Source organism: Protopterus annectens, chromosome 16.part0 (assembly GCF_019279795.1).
Source record: "Protopterus annectens isolate FY-2018-M chromosome 16.part0, PAN1.0, whole genome shotgun sequence".
Lineage (NCBI taxonomy): Eukaryota > Metazoa > Chordata > Ceratodontiformes > Protopteridae > Protopterus > Protopterus annectens.
This window is the reverse complement of record NC_056750.1, coordinates 293,766,668-293,786,413: the sequence shown is the minus strand read 5'-3', so window position 1 is coordinate 293,786,413 and position 19,746 is coordinate 293,766,668.

The window sequence follows — 19,746 nt, the reverse complement described above, 5'->3', positions numbered from 1 at the left end:
GTAGAGCTGACCTGGTTATGTACAGTGGTATCATTGCAATGCATAACACATGATGGAACCCTGTCGGTACATGTGTAGTCTGCACAGTTGCTGTAGACCTATGTACAGTGCACTGGTCATGAGTCACACGGTGTTGTGTTAATGTATGGCTGTGTATTGCTGGTCCAATGACATGGTGATGTCGGAGGGCTACATTGTAGATTGTGGTGTGTACCTCTGTGATATGCACCTGAGACATCTGTGATAGCTCCTGAGTGTGTACTGGTCAATACATGTGAGTGGCCTTCATGTACGTGGGGACAGTAATACCATACTGTGCCCTTCCATGTTTAGAATCAATGTGCATGCAAGACGGCCCTTTGCAACTAAGTGTGTGAGCAAGCCCAGTACGCCATTGTGTAGATGGACACACAGTACATTCCAAACTGCGCCCTTCTATGTTTTGCGTGTGCATGCATGCAAGACAGCCCTTTGCAACTGCTAAGTGTGTGAGCATGCCCAGGCCATTGTGTAGATGGACACACAGTACATTCAAACTCGCGACCTTCTGTGTTTAGAATCCATGTGCATGCATGCATGACGGCCCTTTGCAACTGCTAAGTGTGTGAGCATGGGCAGTACGCCATTGTGTAGATGGACACACAGTACATTCCAAACTACGCCCTTCCATGTTTAGGATCCATGTGCATGCATGCAAGATGGCCCTTTGCAACTGCTAAGTGTGTGAGCATGCCCAGTACGCCGTTGTGTAGATGGACACACAGTACTTTCCAAACAGACGTGTGATACTAAGCGTGTGGGCATGGCCACTGACATCCTGTATAGCGATGGTGGTCATCCAGGCAACAGGTGTCCATTTTCAATGTCACGATGGATGCCTACATTGAACACACTGGTTGCTGTCTTGAAGGATGTACTATCTGTGGCGCACCCCGTATCTATGTAGTGTTGTTGTAGTGCTCCATAGATATTTGGTTGCCCCGATCACACCACTGCCGTGTGTTTGTCTACATCTACCTTGGGACAGTAAAAAGAAGTTATGTCCTTACCATAACGTTCCATGTGGAGTGTTCATCTCGCCTTGGATTATTACATGGTTCGAGCCGATCCTGCCGTGCGTCGCGACTGCAAGCTCTGCAGCTCGAGGACATCTAATACCCACAATCCCCCTCTGCCTTTACCTCAGATCTAGTTTGCAAGCAAACCAGACAAAAGCACCACATGCCAAACTTATATACATAGAAGTACATATATACAAACATACCAAGGGTATGGAAAACACTAATAATGCAACAGCAGAAGGAGAATACTCCAGACCAGGCACCAAATGACGTTCTTCCTAAGGGTGGGTGGGAGTGTATGTAAACCAAGCGAGATGAACACTCCACATGGAGCGTTATGGTAAGGACATAACTTCTTTATGTGAGAGTGTTCAATCTCGCATTTCTTACACACATGGGTAGCGTCCTAGCTCCATGATCCTGAGGAACTCAAGGGAGAAGCGTTCTTGAGCACAGTGGAACCAAAGGTTGCCCTATCCTAGAAACCCTGTCCACTTTGTAATGAGAGATAAATGTATGAGGTTTAGCCCAAGTAGCAGCCGCTGAAATAGTGTCTAGTGGTAGCGAGCTGCGTGAGCCAAAGATGTAGAAACTGGATCTGGTGGAATGTCCTTTGGGTTTTACTGATAATGTTTGATCAGAGGCCTCATAAACATATGTGATACAGTCAGTTAGCCATTTAGAAAGAGTTCGTTTCGTAACTGCAAGACCCTTTCTGCTGTCAGCAAAAGCTACAAATAGTTGATCAGATTTCCTGTGATCTTTTGTTCTATCCAAATAAAATCTGAGTTGTCTATGGACATCCAGTTTGTGCAACATATACTCCAATTTATTAGAGTGGTTCTTAAAGAAGGTGGGTAATTCAATGGACTGATTAATATTACTAGAAGAGCAAACTTTTAGGGAGAAAGGATGGATTAGTGCGTAGGGATACTCTGTCAGAATGAAATATTAAATAAGGATGTTTGACAGAAAGGGCCTGAAGCTCAGACACTGTCTAGCAGATGTAATGGCCACTAGAAATAAAGTTTTCCATGACAAAAATTTCAATGTGCAACTTGAGGCTGGTTCAAAGGGTGGCAACATCAATTTAGAAACAACAGGTTCAAATTCCACGGTGATGTCGGACTTCTGACTGGTGGTCTGATATGAAAAGAACCTTTAAAAGGCTTTACAAAGTCTGTGAGCCATAATAGCAGCACCACATTCCTCTACATGATAGTTAGAAATGGCAGCTAACTGTACTCTAAAGTAGCCGGGAAGCTCCTTCATGAAATAGTTCAGTCAAGAACTCTAAAATCTTGTTTAACGGAGCTATAACAGGGTGCAAATGATGTGATTCAGCCCAAAAGACAAAAGCGTTTCCACTTACTGGTGTAAGTCTTTGTAGTGGAAACTTTATGAGAAGCTACTAAAATATCTTGAACCGCCGATGTAAGGGGAACCGACCTGGCTAGAAAGGGAGGAGCAGCCAAGCTGCTAGATGGAGAGATTCTAGAGATGGGTGAGGAACTCCTGACGAGTGAGTCAGTAGATCTGGCTCTGGGTCCAGCATCCAAGGTCCCCAATGGTGATGCAATAGAAAGGGGAACCAAATTTGATGAGGCCAGAGCAGACAATGAGAATAATAGTCCTCTGAAGGTTGTTGGCTTTCTGTAGAAACTTTGCAATCAGGGAAATGGAGGAAAAGCATATAGGAGACCCGGGGCCAGCGTGCACCAGCTGGCCCTGGGAACTTCCCCTGGAGGGTAATAGGGCAAAGTAGCTCCTGCATTTGGCGTTCATTGAGACATAAAACGCAGGTAGGCTGGCCCCATTGAAAAATCCTTCTCGCAACTGACTGTTTGAGGACCACTCATGAGGCAATAGTATTGCCCTGCTCAGCCTGTCGGCTATGACGTTGGATGACCCCGGATGCGTTAGCGGTCAGAAGCGACGTGGACTCTGCCCATTGCCAAATTCTCATGCCTCTCTGCATAGTTGGTAAGACCTGGTTCCCCTTGCTTGTTTATGTACCAGACTACGGACATGTTGTCTGTCTGAACTGCAATGGTCCCTGGAGGAAGAAGGGGAGCAAAGTGTTGCAACGCCAAAAACACTGCCCTCAACTCCAGAACATTGATGTGCAGATTGTACTCCAGATTGGTCCATTAAGCCTTGGACTGTCTGTCCCTGAAAGATGCCCCCACCCTATCAGGGAAGTGTCCGTGGTTATCATTAAGCTGACGGTGCGGGTAGCACAAATGGTCTTCCGCTGGATAGGTTGCAAGTCTGTAACCACCACATTAGGTGTGATTTGCATGTTTTCGTTATCAATATTTCGTGAGTCAGTGGAAGTTGTTGGAATGACCATTGTGCAAACAGAAGCCATTGTAGCACTCTCATGTGCAGTCTTCCCAATGGTACCGCAATGAGAGAAGCTGCCATGAGACCCAAGACTTTCAGAACAATTTTTGCCGGCGACTTTCTGGGCGACAGCAGAAGAGAAATGTTGATTTGAAGTGCTACTATTCTTCCTGTAGGAAGTTTTAGAACTAAATGGTGTATCTAATTCCGCTCCTATGAATAAGATATGCTGTGATGGCTGTAGTAAAGATTTGAATTTACTGAAATTCCAAGGTGTGTACAAAGTTGTAGGGTGTAATCCTGGCTAGTATCAGTTGACGCCTGGTGGTGGCAGACAGGAGCCAGTCGTCCAGATACGGAAACACCTGGAATCCTGAATACCTCAGATGAGGCAGCTACCACTGCCATGCATTTGGTGAAGACCCTGGGGGCTGTAGTCAGACCAAGGGCAGGGCTCGAAACTGATAGTGACTGGCTCCCAGCGGAAGTTAAATGATCCCTGGACGCCCTGGCCATTTTGATGTGGTAGTATCGTCCTTCAGATCTATCAGCACATCCAGTGTCCTTCTGTAAGAATGGAAGGATCGATTGAAGCATGCCCATTCGGCACTTTTCCTTCTTCACAAAGGTGTTGAGATGGCTTAGGTCCAGAATCGGCCTCCAGTCCCCTGCTTTCCTTGGAACTAAAAAGAACCTGATAAGTTCGAATCCTATTTGGTCCGCTGGGACTGGTTGGATGACTCTTTTCTAGCAGCTTTGAAATTTCTGTAGCTGCTGGGTCTCCAGATAGATGGGTACATCTGGGAGTTTTCTCTTTGGAATGGGGGTGGATAGAAATGGGATTTTGTAACCTCTGGTAACAACGCTTTTTACCCAATTGTCTGAAGAAAGGTTTTGCCAGGCCTGAGGGTATAAAGCTAGCGACCCGACTGCCTCCAGAGCAGGACAGTCCTCCTCTCAGGAGTGCTGAAAAGGTTTGCCAGGGAGGTTATCCCTGTCACCTTGGTTTTGCAGACCCCTCTGCCGCCAGGCGTCTTCCACCTCTGCCCCCTCTGCCTCTAGAGGGGCATCACTGTGTGTTTGGGAAAGATCCTTGGGGTTTTGAACCACATTTTCCCACCACGTTGCCCTTTGGGGTGGTCTGGAGGGTGGAAAAGCGGACTCGACAGCAGACAGAGTCTTTCCTCCTGTTCACACGGGTAAGGTCTCCTTTACTTTAGGGCCAAAAGTGTGGCTCCATCAAATGGGGCGTTAGTAAAGGAAGACTTGAAGGCTTCATAAGCGAACGAACATAAGCGCATCCAGGATTGCCTGAAGAGCAATCGCTGAAGCCGCTGCCCTACTCGATCCCTCGACTGCGTATGATATCAGCCTCATGGACGAAGTTTACAATGGATGTAGGGTGTTGAGATGTGCTGTGACTTTCTGAAACAGCAGCATCTGTAGTACCCTGGAGGGTATCTCCCAACTCTTTGACTAGATCCCTCTGTAAACGTGTAAAATGAGTCAAATAGTTCAGGAACGCATAGAGAAAGCCGCTGAACTGAAAATCGCTTCCCGTATCTGTCCATGGTCCTAGAATCTTTGTTAGGGCGGATGGACAGATGAGGAAGACTCCGACATCTCCTTTTTCGTGGCCGCTGCCACTGCCATGGCGTCTACTGGAACTCCTTTGGTGAGGTAAGCCTTGTCCTGTGGTGCCGTAATGTACTTATTTGGCTTCCTAGGGACTGGTTCCCCCGTGTCAGGTGTCTCCCGCCTTTCGAGCAATCAACTCCATTAACTCATGAAGGGCTGGAGTGACCCAGGAGGAGGAAGGGCGAGCACCAAATGCCTTCAGCAAAACTGACTCATCCTCAGAAGGGGGGAGGGATTGCCAGTCACCTCTCTGCTTTAGGATCTCCAAGATGTCAGAAAAAGAGACATCTTCTGAAGGTGACTTAGGGGATCCTTCTGACTCATCAAGTCAGTATCGGATGTCAAAGATTCTTGTGGAGAATCCAAGTGTCTCCTCTTACACAATCGTTTCCTAGGGACTTCCGTGGAGAACATCCGAAGAAGCCTCCGAGGAAGAGGGGCACCCTCTAGGGGTGGCTGAGACACGGTGCTTTCGACGCTTGGATGTAGCCGTGGGTGCAGAGGAGGATAACGGTCCTTTGTGGGGAGGAGAAGCTGTTCCTGCTGGTGTGGTTGTCTGGGTAGACAACCCCTTCCTCATGAGGTCGAAGGCCCCGAGTCGAGGTATCTCCGGTTCGAAGAAATGGGAAGAATCCTCAAACAGGAACCGAAGGCACCGACCCGAGGACGGAACCGAGTCGATCAGCGCCGAGGCTCGAGAGGAGTGTCGAACGAAAAACATCGGTCCGACTCTCGGTCCCGGAACCAAGGATGGATCTTCGGCCCGAGACTCCAGTACCGGATCGGATGGAGTCGAGGTGAACGGTGCCGACCGAGAAAAAAGCGGTTCTGGCACGAGGGCTCCACAATCATCAGTTCAGCTTCTTCCGGCTCAAGACTGGACAGGTCTCGGAGGAGGAACAGATGGAGATAGTGGCAGGCCTTCAAGTCTCGACATCAACTGAGAGGACACCGAGATAAGTTTGGATAAGGCCGTATGCTCCATCAATTTCTGCACCACACGGTCCACATCGGTGTCGGAGGGGCCTGGAAGAGCGAGTCGAAGGAATCAAGACGGAGCCGACCTCAACAGAGTCGATGGAGGGAGCTCCGTCACCGGTTCAAGACTTCGAGGCTCGAAACTGCCAACAGTTGAACACTTTCGGCCCCAAGTCTGTGGAACGGTGATCTAACTTTACCGAAGAGCTCGGCGCCGATGACTTGGGCTCCGGCGTCGATTCCTTCGAGATTTGGATGCCTGGTCTGAAGCATCCAGAGCCTCCTGGAAAGAGGGTTTCAATAAACCTCTGTCCATCAGTTTCCTGCGCCTATCTGTCATGACCCTCCACTAAAAAGAGTGACAAATAGAACAGTCCTCTTGTAAGTGGAGAGGGCCAAGGCAGTAGACACAGGAACTGTGGTTGTCCGTGACCGACATCTTTTGGCCACACTGGCAACGTTTAAATCCAGATTTCATTTTCTCAGACATTTTGTAGTAAGAGAAAAAGTCAAGTCCAGTAACAGTCAAATCCAGAGAAAAAAAGGGTCAAATCCGGTAAATATGTCAGTCCGTTTGTCAATCCAAGTAGGGGTGGTAGGCCCCGAAAAACTCTATACCAGTTAAAGAAGTTAAACTAAGTTAACGGTGCGAGAATTTCTCTCTCTACACACCATACACTAAACACAGTAACTAATGATTTTGAATAAGTTCTCCTGAAAATTTAACAAAAAGAAAGTTAAATCTTATCTGAAAAACCCTCGAGCTAGCCTCCAGCGATGCGAATGCAGCAGCGGCAAACTAGATCTGAGGTAAAGGCAGAGGGGGATTGTGGGTATTAGATGTCCTCGAGCTTCTTCTCGATGCAGAGCTTGCAGTCGGCCGGCACGGAGCCGAGGATCGGCTCCGAACCCATGTGTAAGAACAAAGGCGAGATTGAACACTCTCACATTATGCCTTCAGACTGCTCACTCTCTATACATTCCCTATCGGCGTCCTTGCCTTTGCAGATGATGCCACCCACCTAGAAGTATGCCTCTGGGAGTGCTGTGTTCAGTAACCTCGGTAGCGCGTTCTGTAAATGCGTCATGCTGTAGTGTGTTAGGGTAGTTACGTGTATGTTCGACTCCCAGCCCTGCCAAGTGTGTGTGTGTGTGCGTGTGTGTGTGTGTGTGTGTGTGTGTGTGTGTGTGTGTGTGTGTGTGTGTGTGTGTGTGTGTGTTTGCATGCATGCTCCCATCTGCCTGAGGACTCAGTCTTGCTTTTAGACGCTGCACACCACAGCAGTTTGCTACCGACGTCTTTGCCTTTACTGATGATGTCACCCACCTAGAAGTATGCCTCTGAGAGTGCTGTGTTCAGTAATGTCGGTAGCGCGTTCTGTAAATGCGTCATGCTGTAGTGTGTTAGGGTAGTTAGGTGTATGTTCGACTCCCAGCCCTGCCAAGTGTGTGTGTGTGTGTGTGTGTGTGTGTGTGTGTGTGTGTGTGTTTGCGCGCATGCTCCCATCCACCTGGGGACTCAGTCTTGCTTTTAGATGCTGCACACCACAGCAGTTTGCTACTGACGTCTTTGCCTTTGCGGATGATGTCACCCACCTAGAAGTATGCCTCTGGGAGTGCTGTGTTCAGTAATGTCGGTAGCGCGTTCTGTAAATGTGTCATGCTGTAGTGTGTTAGGGTAGTTAGGTGTATGTTCGACTCCCAGCCCTGCCAAGTGTGTGTGTGTGTGTGTGTGTGTGTGTGTGTGTGTGTGTTTGTGCGCATGCTCCCACCCGCCTGGGGACTCAGTCTTGCTTTTAGATGCCGCACACCACAGCAGTTTGCTACCGACGTCTTTGCCTTTGCGGATGATGTCACCCACCTAGAAGTATGCCTCTGGGAGTGCTGTGTTCAGTAATGTCGGTAGCGCGTTCTGTAAATGCGTCATGCTGCAGTGTGTTAGGGTAGTTAGGTGTATGTTCGACTCCCAGCCCTGCCAAGTGTGTGTGTGTGTTTGCGTGCATGCTCCCATTCTGCCTGGGGACTCAGTCTTGCTTTTAGATGCTGCACACCACAGCAGTTTGCTACCGACGTCTTTGCCTTTGCGGATGATGTCACCCACCTAGACGTATGCCTCTGGGAGTGCTGTGTTCAGTAATGTCGGTAGCGCGTTCTGTAAATGCGTCATGCTGTAGTGTGTTAGGGTAGTTAGGTGTATGTTCGACTCCCAGCCCTGCCAAGTGTGTGTGTGTGTGTGTGTGTGTGTGTGTGTGTGTGTGTGTGCGCATGCTCCCATCCGCCTGGGGACTCAGTCTTGCTTTTAGACGCTGCACACCACAGCAGTTTGCTACCGACATCTTTGCCTTTGCGGATGATGTCACCCACCTAGAAGTATGCCTCTGGGAGTGCTGTGTTCAGTAATGTCGGTAGCGCGTTCTGTAAATGCGTCATGCTGTAGTGTGTTACGGTAGTTAGGTGTATGTTCGACTCCCAGCCCTGCCAAGTGTGTGTGTGTGTGTGTGTGTGTGTGTGTGTGTGTGTGTGTGTGTGTGTGTGTGTGTGTGTGTGTGTTTGCGTGCATGCTCCCATCCGCCTGGGGACTCAGTCTTGCTTATAGATGCCGCACACCACAGCAGTTTGCTACCGACATCTTTGCCTTTGCGGATGATGTCACCCACCTAGAAGTATGCCTCTGGAAGTGCTGTGTTCAGTAATCTCGGTAGCGCGTTCTGTAAATGCGTCATGCTGTAGTGTGTTAGGGTAGTTAGGTGTATGTTCGACTCCCAGCCCTGCCAAGTGTGTGTGTGTGTGTGTGTGTTTGCGCGCATGCTCCCATCCGCCTGGGGACTCAGTCTTGCTTTTAGATGCCACACACCACAGCAGTTTGCTACCGACGTCTTTGCCTTTGCGGATGATGTCACCCACCTAGAAGTATGCCTCTGGGAGTGCTGTGTTCAGTAATCTCAATAGCGTGTTCTGTAAATGCGTCATGCTGCAGTGTGTTAGGGTAGTTAGGTGTATGTTCGACTCCCAGCCCTGCCAAGTGTGTGAATGTGTGTGTGTGTGTGTGTGTGTGTGTGTGTGTGTGTGTGTGTGTGTGTGTGTGTGTTTGCGCGCATGCTCCCATCTGCCTGGGGAATCAGTCTTGCTTTTAGATGCCGCACACCACAGCAGTTTGCTACCGAAGTCTTTGCCTTTGCGGATGATGACACGCACCTAGATGTCTGCCTCTGGGACTGCTGTGCCTAGTAATGTCGGTAGCGCATTCTGTAAATGCGTCATGCTGTAGTGTGTTAGGGTAGTTAGGTGTATGTTCGACTGCCAGCCCTGCCAAGTGTGTGTGTGTGTGTGTGTGTGTGTGTGTGTGTGTGTGTGTGTGTGTGTGTGTGTGTGTTTGTGTGTTTGTGTGTTTCCAACTGCATGGCAACAGTACATTGCTTTGACAGTATTCACTCTCCATAACATCTGTGTGGCGTCTTTGCCTTTGATGCTGCTGTCTGCAGGCTAGACGTGTGCCTGTGTGAATCATGTGATCCACTGATCACGGTAGCGCATTTTGTAACTGCGTAATGCTGTCGTGTGGTACAGTGCTTACGTTTATGTTCTGCTCCCAACCCTGCCACGTGTGTGTGTGTGTGTGTGTGTGTGTGTGTATATGTATCTGTCTACATATATATATGTGTGTGCATATATATATATATATATATATATATATATATATATATATATATAGAGAGAGAGAGAGATATGTATGTATATAGCTATATATATATATATATATATATATATATATATATATATATATATATGTTGGGATTATCACTCTTGACTGTGCTGCATTGTCTGTACGTGAACACCTTGGATGTATGTACATCTGCTATGACTCTGTGATAGTGCACATACTGTGTGCTGTAGTGATCGTGGGTTATACATGTGTAGTGACGGTTATTGTGTTGCTGGGTATTACACGGGCATTGGAAACAATGTTAGTGCAGCACCTTTGAGTGGTCGTATGCAGATCTCTGAAACAGTCAGCGGTGGTTATTACATTGGAGTGTGAGTATGGCTCATATCCGTCTGTAGTAACTGTCAAGTCTATGCACCCCAGGTTAGCATTACAGACACATGTTTATCCACAGGTTGTGGTACAGATCCCAGGACTGTATGTGTAAACATTGACAGGTGCAAGACTGGGTTGTGTTGGATGCATGGAGGGGTGTCCATGGCCAGTAATGGGGATCTCTACAGCCTGGCAGGTACGGTCTGTGACTGTCCCACAGCCTCCTGTATATGGCTGACACATGCTGTACCTGTGTATATGCAGACACACACACTTACCACAAACAGCTACGGCTATCACATACACACACCCCTTGCACCACCATTGGGCCATGCAATAACTGTTGTCCCTCACACACACACACACACCTATGTGTACATTGGATGGCTCTATGACAGCTCTGGACATGTTAACACCACACCCTGTGCATATGATGTCACCTGTGCCACCACCTGTGATGTGTAACATTGATGCAGGATCTGACTAACCCGGTGCTGCTGCACACAGTGGCTTTATTCCACTGTATTGATGTTAGCATGCTGTTAACACACAGTGTGTTACTTCCAGGTGTACTTCAGCAGGCATGATGCATTGCAGCTATGACCATCACTGTAGCATAGTTTACAGCACTGTTACCTCTGATGATGTAGTCTCCATCCATGTGCCATTTCACTGATGTGTGTAGTATTGGCAGCATGTGTGTCTGTGTGTGCAGTACGTGTGTGATGTGTGTAGTACACATGTATACCCGCTTACAAATGCATACACGACATTACACGGGCTTCACCATTCGTACACTAGCTTACTCGTTCTTCCACACGCGCACACGGGCTAACACGCGTGCACACATACTTACTCGGGCTTACTGACGCGCACGGGTGCAGACACACTGTGGGCAGGTTTGCATGTCACATCGGTGGTATCCATGGCGTACGCCGTCAGTCTCCTGACGTTCCCTGGGATAGCTCATGACACGCCTCTTCCACTGAGTACTGACAGCACACATGTGACACTGCTCCAGTGAGGTTATGGTGTTTTGTACATACACACTCCTGTTGTCACCTATCTTCTACTCTAATAATCCCCTTAACCTACACTACACTGTAGAGGCTTGGCCCATATGGCATGACATGCTGTGATTCACTATCCTCAGCCTCACTTGCCTCACGTTGCCTACAAATGCTTCGTTACATCTCTGACAGAGCGCTTCCACACATAGGTACCAGTATGCAGTAGCCATGTTGTCTCCGGCTTGCCATTCATCTGCATGGCGTACTAACATCTAACTAAACCTACATTTTGTATGTATATTATCCATATGTCTTGTGTTGAAGCGCTGGCGTTCCGTGGCGCTGCGCTACGCTTCCACACCAGGGATCGGGGGAGGACAACTACTGGTTCATTGATATCCAATGGACAAAGCTGCCACTGGCCTTGGACTTGGACATTGGCATGCTTCTTCGACTGTATTCATACTGTATTTGCAGCTGTCATTGCTCCATTTAGCAACGTGCAAAACGTTAGTCGCATAACATCCGGGTACATTTCTGCACATAACTCTGCTCTTGCACGGACAGCTTACTATTTCATGTATCGCATAGTTACGTAGGGTTACCACCTGTCCCACTTTGCGAGGGACAGTCCCTCTTTGGGCAGTTGTGTCCTGCAAAATATTGTGAGAAAATGGCAAATGTCCTGAGATTTTAGGACAAAAGTATTTTCTATATTGTATGTAATAGTTGCATAAAACAGTTATTCTGTATCTGAAACACCTACACGTTATACGAAACAGAATAAGGAACACAAATGCTACAAGAATAAACTTTTATTCAGGCAAACAACTGAAGTTCTGTCCTTTGTACTGGCCGTGGGTATGTTTTGCCCTGCAAACTCTGATGTTTGTAGCACAAATGTCCCACTTTGGCCATTTGGAAAGGTGGCAACCCTACATCATTTGCATAGCTTACACATACAAATGGGGTATGTTGCAAATCCCAACATTGTCCGTGCAATGTTCGTGTTACGGGCAGTCTTGCACGCCCCTGCGGGTGTTTGCTGAATAGCCTGGCAATCATCTTTCCTTGCTGTACTCTCACTCAATCCATAAAAGCCAAAGGTGTCGTGTATCATGGCCTAGGCTTTGCTGTGTGCTATGTCTATTTGTGGTGTATGCATGGCTGTGGGTATGTCCCACTGTCATCATTGGTAAAGGTGACACCCTATAGGTACTTCCTGTAGACTGCTGTGTCATTTGACATGTCAGCACATACCTGCAGATGAACTTCCTACTGCAGCACTTTTCATACCTTCTGCGTTATCTTGCAGTCGATAATGCTGTTTCCTCAGACATGTATCTGTTTCTGATCATACCTATCAACCTCCTAGTGCAAAACATCTGTACAAAGCCTAACATGATGGGGGGACAGATAGGGGCAGATTCTACATATTGCTCTTACAAAAGTAGATAGTTGGCAATATTATAAGTTTTGCATTAGTATGCCCTTTCTGAGGGATTTGGGGTCTTAAACACATGTTTATCATTATTTAATGACGTCAGTTCTCAGGTATTTGGCAGACAGGTACACATACCTCTCAACCTCCAACAGCAGGAAATCTGGACAAAGCCATAACTAAAAGTGGGGCAAAGCCCAAAGTAGGGCCAATTTTAAATATTGCTCTTACAAACTTAAAAGTTGATAGAATAACAGGTTTTGCATTAGTGTGAATTTTCTGAAGGGTATGAAGTCTGAAACTCAAATGTCTCTCATTATTTTCTAACTTCAGTCTTTAATGATTTGCACTATTTGCCAGAAAACCACAATTTTATGAAAAATGTACCAAATATATGAGGGAAAATCTGGACATTCTGCAAAAATCTGTACAGTTGAGAGGTATGCAGGCACAGATTGTGAGAGGAACACACCACACATATGAGGCATACATCTGCACATTAGTACAGTTACGCCAATACACACAATACATGGCGCCATCACAGGCCATTTACCATTACATTCCTATTGCTGAACACACCCACCCACTGGGTTATATTCCTCACACAGGCCAACAGGTGCTTATCCACACTACTTATTCCATCATGTACCTTATGTGTAGGCCGGTATTTGTGCTTTCCGTCAGTGGCAGAGCTCACGTACGAGTATCGTGGACTGGACACTGTATCGGTGACACTGCATGACACCCTGAAGGACACATGTCGTTTGAGTCTATTAACCTTCCACATTGACTTTCACAGGCCATACGTTGTAATTCACATTTGTGGACAAACATGCTTATGAGTTGTACATGTTTTGTCATTTGTCCTGACGTCTTTCTTCTCACCTGTCCACCTAGTATCACTAGTTCTGTACATTTCATTAGGACGGGTTACCTTCATACCTCTTACCTGTACACATTATGGGTATACGCCCTGGGGTTTGACCAATGATTCTGTTACATTTGTCATGATAATGTGCCTTTCTGATAGATTGCTGGCAAGCCATGACAGACTGTGCGGTTAGGTAATCATGACTGACATTTCTATTTCATGATTACTAACTCTCATAACATTCGTATTCCCGACTATGCAATTATTCTATCAACGGTCTGACTTTGTCTGAGGTATATTTAATATAGTCCCTATTTGTCTGTCGTGTACTATGCCTTAGTCCAGCTGTCTTATTCTGACATTCTGGCAGGTATGGTTACCATCTTGGTCGTATGCGTGTCCATCCATGATAATCGCCTACATGACACTGATATAGGTCCCTACGTCTTCCCCCAATGGTTTACACAATATCCAGTGGGTGGGTTGCACCTTTTTAGTGAATATAGGTGTGTGCTATACCCACATAGGTATACTGATCACTCCCATGGGGCGTACCTAATAGATCTGTGCCAACCAGCACCTTGGCCCAATTCTGCATACCCATGATTCCCATACCTGACACACCTCCACAGTACCCATTAGACATGTTTAATGTGGGCGATAATAAAGTGTGAGGACACTTCCGAGCACTCCCCACTCTGCGGATATCAGCTCGTACATCATACATTCAATCGACCCATGTGTTATTACCCTTGGACCTGCTACTGTTGCATGTACAGCTATATCGTATTTGCAGGTGTGACTTCTTTTGCATCAATGACGGTTCGCCCGATGCGGATCAATTTTGGGGTCCTGCAAAGGACACCTATATTCATGTTTAACGTGTAGAACTTGCAGGCCCTGTCACACTGGTACTTTCCGGGAAATGGTTTGGAAACCATTGGTGTATTCTCCTTTCATGCATGTCTGTCTGTCTATCCATATTAGGTCACTATTTATGTACATGTGTTATATGTACAGGGACATATGTTTGTTGTGTATATATCTATTCATGTATCGTGTGTGTATATATATATATATATATATATATATATATATCTGTACATTATTATACATATGGCTGTACATTCCTCATCTCGTAATTTGCTTTGGATTATGTCTGTGGATATATGTGTATATATATCTCCATATCATACCTTTCAACTGTACAGATTTCCGCTGCATGTACAGCTGTTTGCCTCTTATCTTTGCTCCATTTTTCATAACCTTGTGTCTATCTGGCAAGTTAGTGGCATATCATTAAAGACTGACGTTGGTAAATAATGACAAACATTTCAGGTTACGACTTCATACCCTTCAGAGAATCCATGCTAGTGACACACCTGTTATTCTATCCACTTTCTCTGTTTGTTAGGCAATATCTGGGGATTGTACCTATTTGTGGTCCGTTTTTCATAACCTTGTGTCTATCTGGCAAGTTAGTGGCATATCATTAAAGACTGACGTTGGTAAATAATGACAAACATTTCAGGTTACGACTTCATACCCCTCAGAGAATCCATGCTAGTGACACACCTGTTATTCTATCCACTTTCTATGTTTGTTAGGGCAATATCTGGGGATTGTCCCTATTTGTACCAGCTGTTGTCATGGCTTTGTCCGGTTTCGTACTTTACGGGTTTAACATGTATGAGCCATGTACATGGAACGTGGGGAAAACACCATTCATTTTCTATTCTGTGAGCGGATTACACACGCGCAGGCACACTTGCATATCTTTATTGTGGGTTACATATGTTTCATAGATAATTGTGCTTCTGTGAACTTTCATAATTCTGACCGTAACAGTTACATATCTGTATTCCAGTTTACGGACTACTGCGAAACACACATTCACCTTTACATATTTAAATGTGTGTACTGCACGAACGCTTTAATTACACTTTCAAGTTATATGTGCAGTGGTCGTAGGTCAACTGGGACTGCATTCACATTGGCCGGATACCGGAACCACTATTCTATTGGTGTTCTCCCTCATTGATATGCATACCCATAGTACTTAGCTACATCAACATACGCCTCACCGCTTCACCTACGACACAGGCATCCATTCTCCTGCTGGGAAAAAGGCGGTACTACATATTACACATTCCCTACTGCCTACTGCTGTGGACTCCGGCTGCATTGTTAATCACTCCGAGGGTATGCAGAACACCAAAGCATATAGTCCAGCCACATACAGGTCTTTGATTGTCAGGGTGTTTATGTAGTGATCTGGGTTTAGGCTTGTCCACCTGGTGAACGGAACTTCCCTGGGTCAAATGTCAGACGAAGCATATGGACAGGGCTTATTTTCCTATTTTGAAGTTTTACCTGTGTTTATAGACACAGGTGTTTGGGCACCTGTCAGCAGCTAATTCTGTTGGCATTACATATTATGGGTGGGTTTGTTACAGTCCATACTCCCCGGTGAGGTGTGTTCCCATTCACATTTGACTATTACCTGTATACATACGGGGATTGTTATTTTTGGACATGAAGTGACTACAGGTATGCAGTTGTACATTACACAAGAACACCCTTCAGGCTGTTCCTGTAAATATGTACGGACCATACCTCTTAGAGCACCGAACCTGCACAAAACCTACACGATGGGGGGACAATTAGGGACACATTTTAACGATTGCTCTTACAAGCTTACAACGTTGATAGAATGCTAGGTCTTGCATTAGCATGACTTTTCTGCAGGTTGTGGAGTCTTATACTCAGGATATTTCTCATTATTTACTGACGTCAATCCTCAGCTATTTACCACACTGGTGCAGATTGTCGGAGGCATACACCAACACTATGGGGCGAACCTGTGGTCATTCTTAGGGTTGCCACCTTTTCGACTGCCCAAAGTGGGACATGTTCTGTAGAGATGTCAGATTTTCCAGGACAAAACATACCTACAGCCGTGCATAGTACTGAACTTTAACCTTTTTTGTACATATTATAGCTTATTCTAGTAACATTTGAATTGCTTATGCTATTTCACATAACATATTGAGGATTCATATATAAAATAACCGTTTTATGCGACTATTAAAGTAAATTAGGAAATAAACTCTCAGGGCATTTGCTATGTCCTGATTTTTTTCACAGGACACAACTGCCTACAGAGGGATTGTTACTCGCAAAGTGGGACAGGTGATGACCCTAGTCATTCTGTGAATATCCGGACAGTTGAGTAGTATGGCACAGACCTCTGTAATACCCTGTTGTGTTCTGGCAAAGCAGTAGCTCAGCATTAAAGACTGCAGTCGGAACGTGCTGACAGACAGTTGGGTTTCAGACTTCATACTCCAGACATTAATGCCAATGTGCACACTGTTATTCTATCAAATTCTATGTTTCTAAGTGATATGCTTACAGATTGTCCCTGAGTTTGGACCTTTGTCTCACTTATATTCACGGCTCTGTCCAGATATCTTGCTCACACAGGTTGACAGGTATGGTCAGTCACGACTGCACACAGTCAGTGTCCCTCACACTTGATCAGGGTTGACCTGTTTACGTAGTGTCTTCCTTGCCCTCATGCCGTTTTCCACTTTGCAAATGTGTGCATTATATTCTCCCTCCTATTCGTGTCTGGACACGTGCGTCACGGGAAGGTATTTTATCCTGGGTGGTAGATTATGCATGCCCACTTAGGGCTGGACAGTGTCATGGACCTCCACTGCACGTTCTGACTTATGTCCAGATAGCTACTGGACTGGACATCATGTCGTCATACCCATTCTACTATTTACACAAGTTGGTCATCCCGTGAGGGATATCCCAAAAATTGGTCAAGACGAAAACAAGTTAGATACCGAAGATTTTTGTGGCTTCATGAAAACGTGCAGGGGGTTTTACCTGCAGGGGATACATGGTTTGCAATCCTGACACTGCCTAGGGTGACAATACCTACTACATATGCGTAGGGGTCACTGTGTGTAGCTGTTTCTGCAACAAACCAGTGGACCAAGTATGGCTGGATTTGGTGGACGTTCTGGTATGGTGGCAAGTTGTGTGTTGTGGAGGGTATGCTGGGTAGGCTATTATGCATGCAGGTGTGTTGCATTTGTTATGGCCAGTTCCATCAGGACCCATCTGTGGGTATGTGATGGTGCCGTATGTATACATTTGTCTTACATATTTCCATATTCATATGTTTGTGGGATTGTGTTCTACACTATGGCCTGTCTGCTTGTCTTGCAGCTGTTTCTACATGAGGTTGTGTTTCTTTCCACTTCACCCGCTGCCCCCTCATACACCTCCAGTTCACCTTTTCTGCATACGACACAAGTATCGCCTTTGAGGAATTTACCATTAAACACACACCCCTCACACGTGAATTACTCACACCCCATAGAGCACTACTTTGGTTGTTGGCCCATGACACGGCCAGAGTTACACATTGACTACCCTACATGTGTCGGGTACCTTTATGGTTGTGTGGACTACCCTGCCATGTTTTCTGTCCACATGCTATACCTCACGCACATAGGTACACGCCCTTACTTCACTTTCATTACTTGGTTGGTGTATCCGGGTACTACCCGTTCGACTGTGTCACATACACGTTCGGATTATACAGCTGCCTTCCGGATTTTGCCAGCCTGTTCTACTCATTGGTAGGATGGCACCTTTTCCTATGTCCAAGATATTCCTTACACATGTCCGACTGTTGCGGACATTGCCTCCCCACAATCAACGGTTGTGTTTCCACCTTTTCAATTGTCCACAGTGTGACATAGGGTTACCACCTGTCCCACTTTGCGAGGGACAGTCCCTCTTTGGGCAGTTGTGTCCTGACATGTAATTGTCAACATGGCAAATGTCCTGAGGTTTTAGGACAAACATATTTCTTATATTTTATGTGATAGTTGCATTAAACAGTTAATTCTGTATCTAAAATACCTGACTGTTATGAGAAACAGACTAAGCAACTAAAATGCTACAGGAATACGCTTTTCTGTAGGCAAAACAGTTATGTTCTGTCCTTTGTACTGGCTGTGGGTATGTGTCGGCCTGTACAGTCTGATGTCTGTACCAAACATGTCCCACTTTGGCCATTTGTAAGGGTGGCAACCCTACTGTGACAGTTGCGGTGAACACAGCATATTTTACAGGCCGACACATACCCACGGTCAGTTCGGCAGATAGAACTTACAATTCTTGCCTATAAGCTTATTCTTGTAGCATTTCGGTATCTTATTCTGTTTGTTATGACATTTCTGTATTATACGTCCAGTGAAATATGTTTAATGCAACTATTGCATGATGTCTACGGAGGAATTATGTCCTATATTCTCTGGACATTTGCCAGTTTTACATGTTTGTGTCAGGACGCATCTGCCCACAGAGGGTCTGTCGCTCGCAAAGTGGGACAGGTGGTAATCTTGGTCGACGGTACAGATCATACTGTTCCTTTCGGCCTACATGTGTCCGTGTTGTTATGGCTCGTTTATATGCTCCTTCTGTTTCATTTACATGCGTATGCTATGTCCTATCACATTTGGTATGTGAAATACGGACATACCTTTTGTATGTGACTATTACATGGCTTGTGGGATATGATTCAGACATACGGTCACTACCTATATCTACATTTCTCCTCGTGTATTTTGTTATGGACACATCTGCATAGCTATGTTCCATCCCTCAAATTATGGGTCGGCTGGTGACCCTCTCCGTTGCACTGGACGTACCCTACTGGCGGTGCGCTAACATCTGATACGTTTCACTTCCACATGGTATAGCTATCTACACTACGTTGGACTACAGGCACACGGTTTTCCTGTCGTTTGTTCATGGGTAGGGAGCCGTTATTCCCTACCGTGCATTTGTGTTTGAGTCTTCATTTTCTGTTCGCAGGGACTCTGCTTTGCATACGTTTCAGTCTCCACGGACACTGATAGGTACGATTACTATTGCTGGTGGAATATAATATTCAGCAGTATAGGTTGCTCCTCGGAAGCCGACATTGACACGCCTCCCTGCGCAACTTCGATACGCCTCTTGCACTCGCGCACGTTTCCTATGCACGTGGCTGTGGTGGCTGCGCGCCTTCATTAATATGCACATGGCACGACTACTCCACATCTACGCCGCACGTCCGGCGCAAGCCTTACGCCGGCCTTGTGCCGAGCTTCATGAATCCGGGGGAATGATTTTTTTTTTACTTTACTTTATTTATTTTACATTTGTTTACCAGGAAAGTCTGGCATGAACAAGGTCCATTTACAGCAGAGGCCCGGGGAGAAAAGCTCCACATCAAACAATATGTAGAGTGGTAATTATACAATCAAAAAGATATATCATACAAGTGGTAG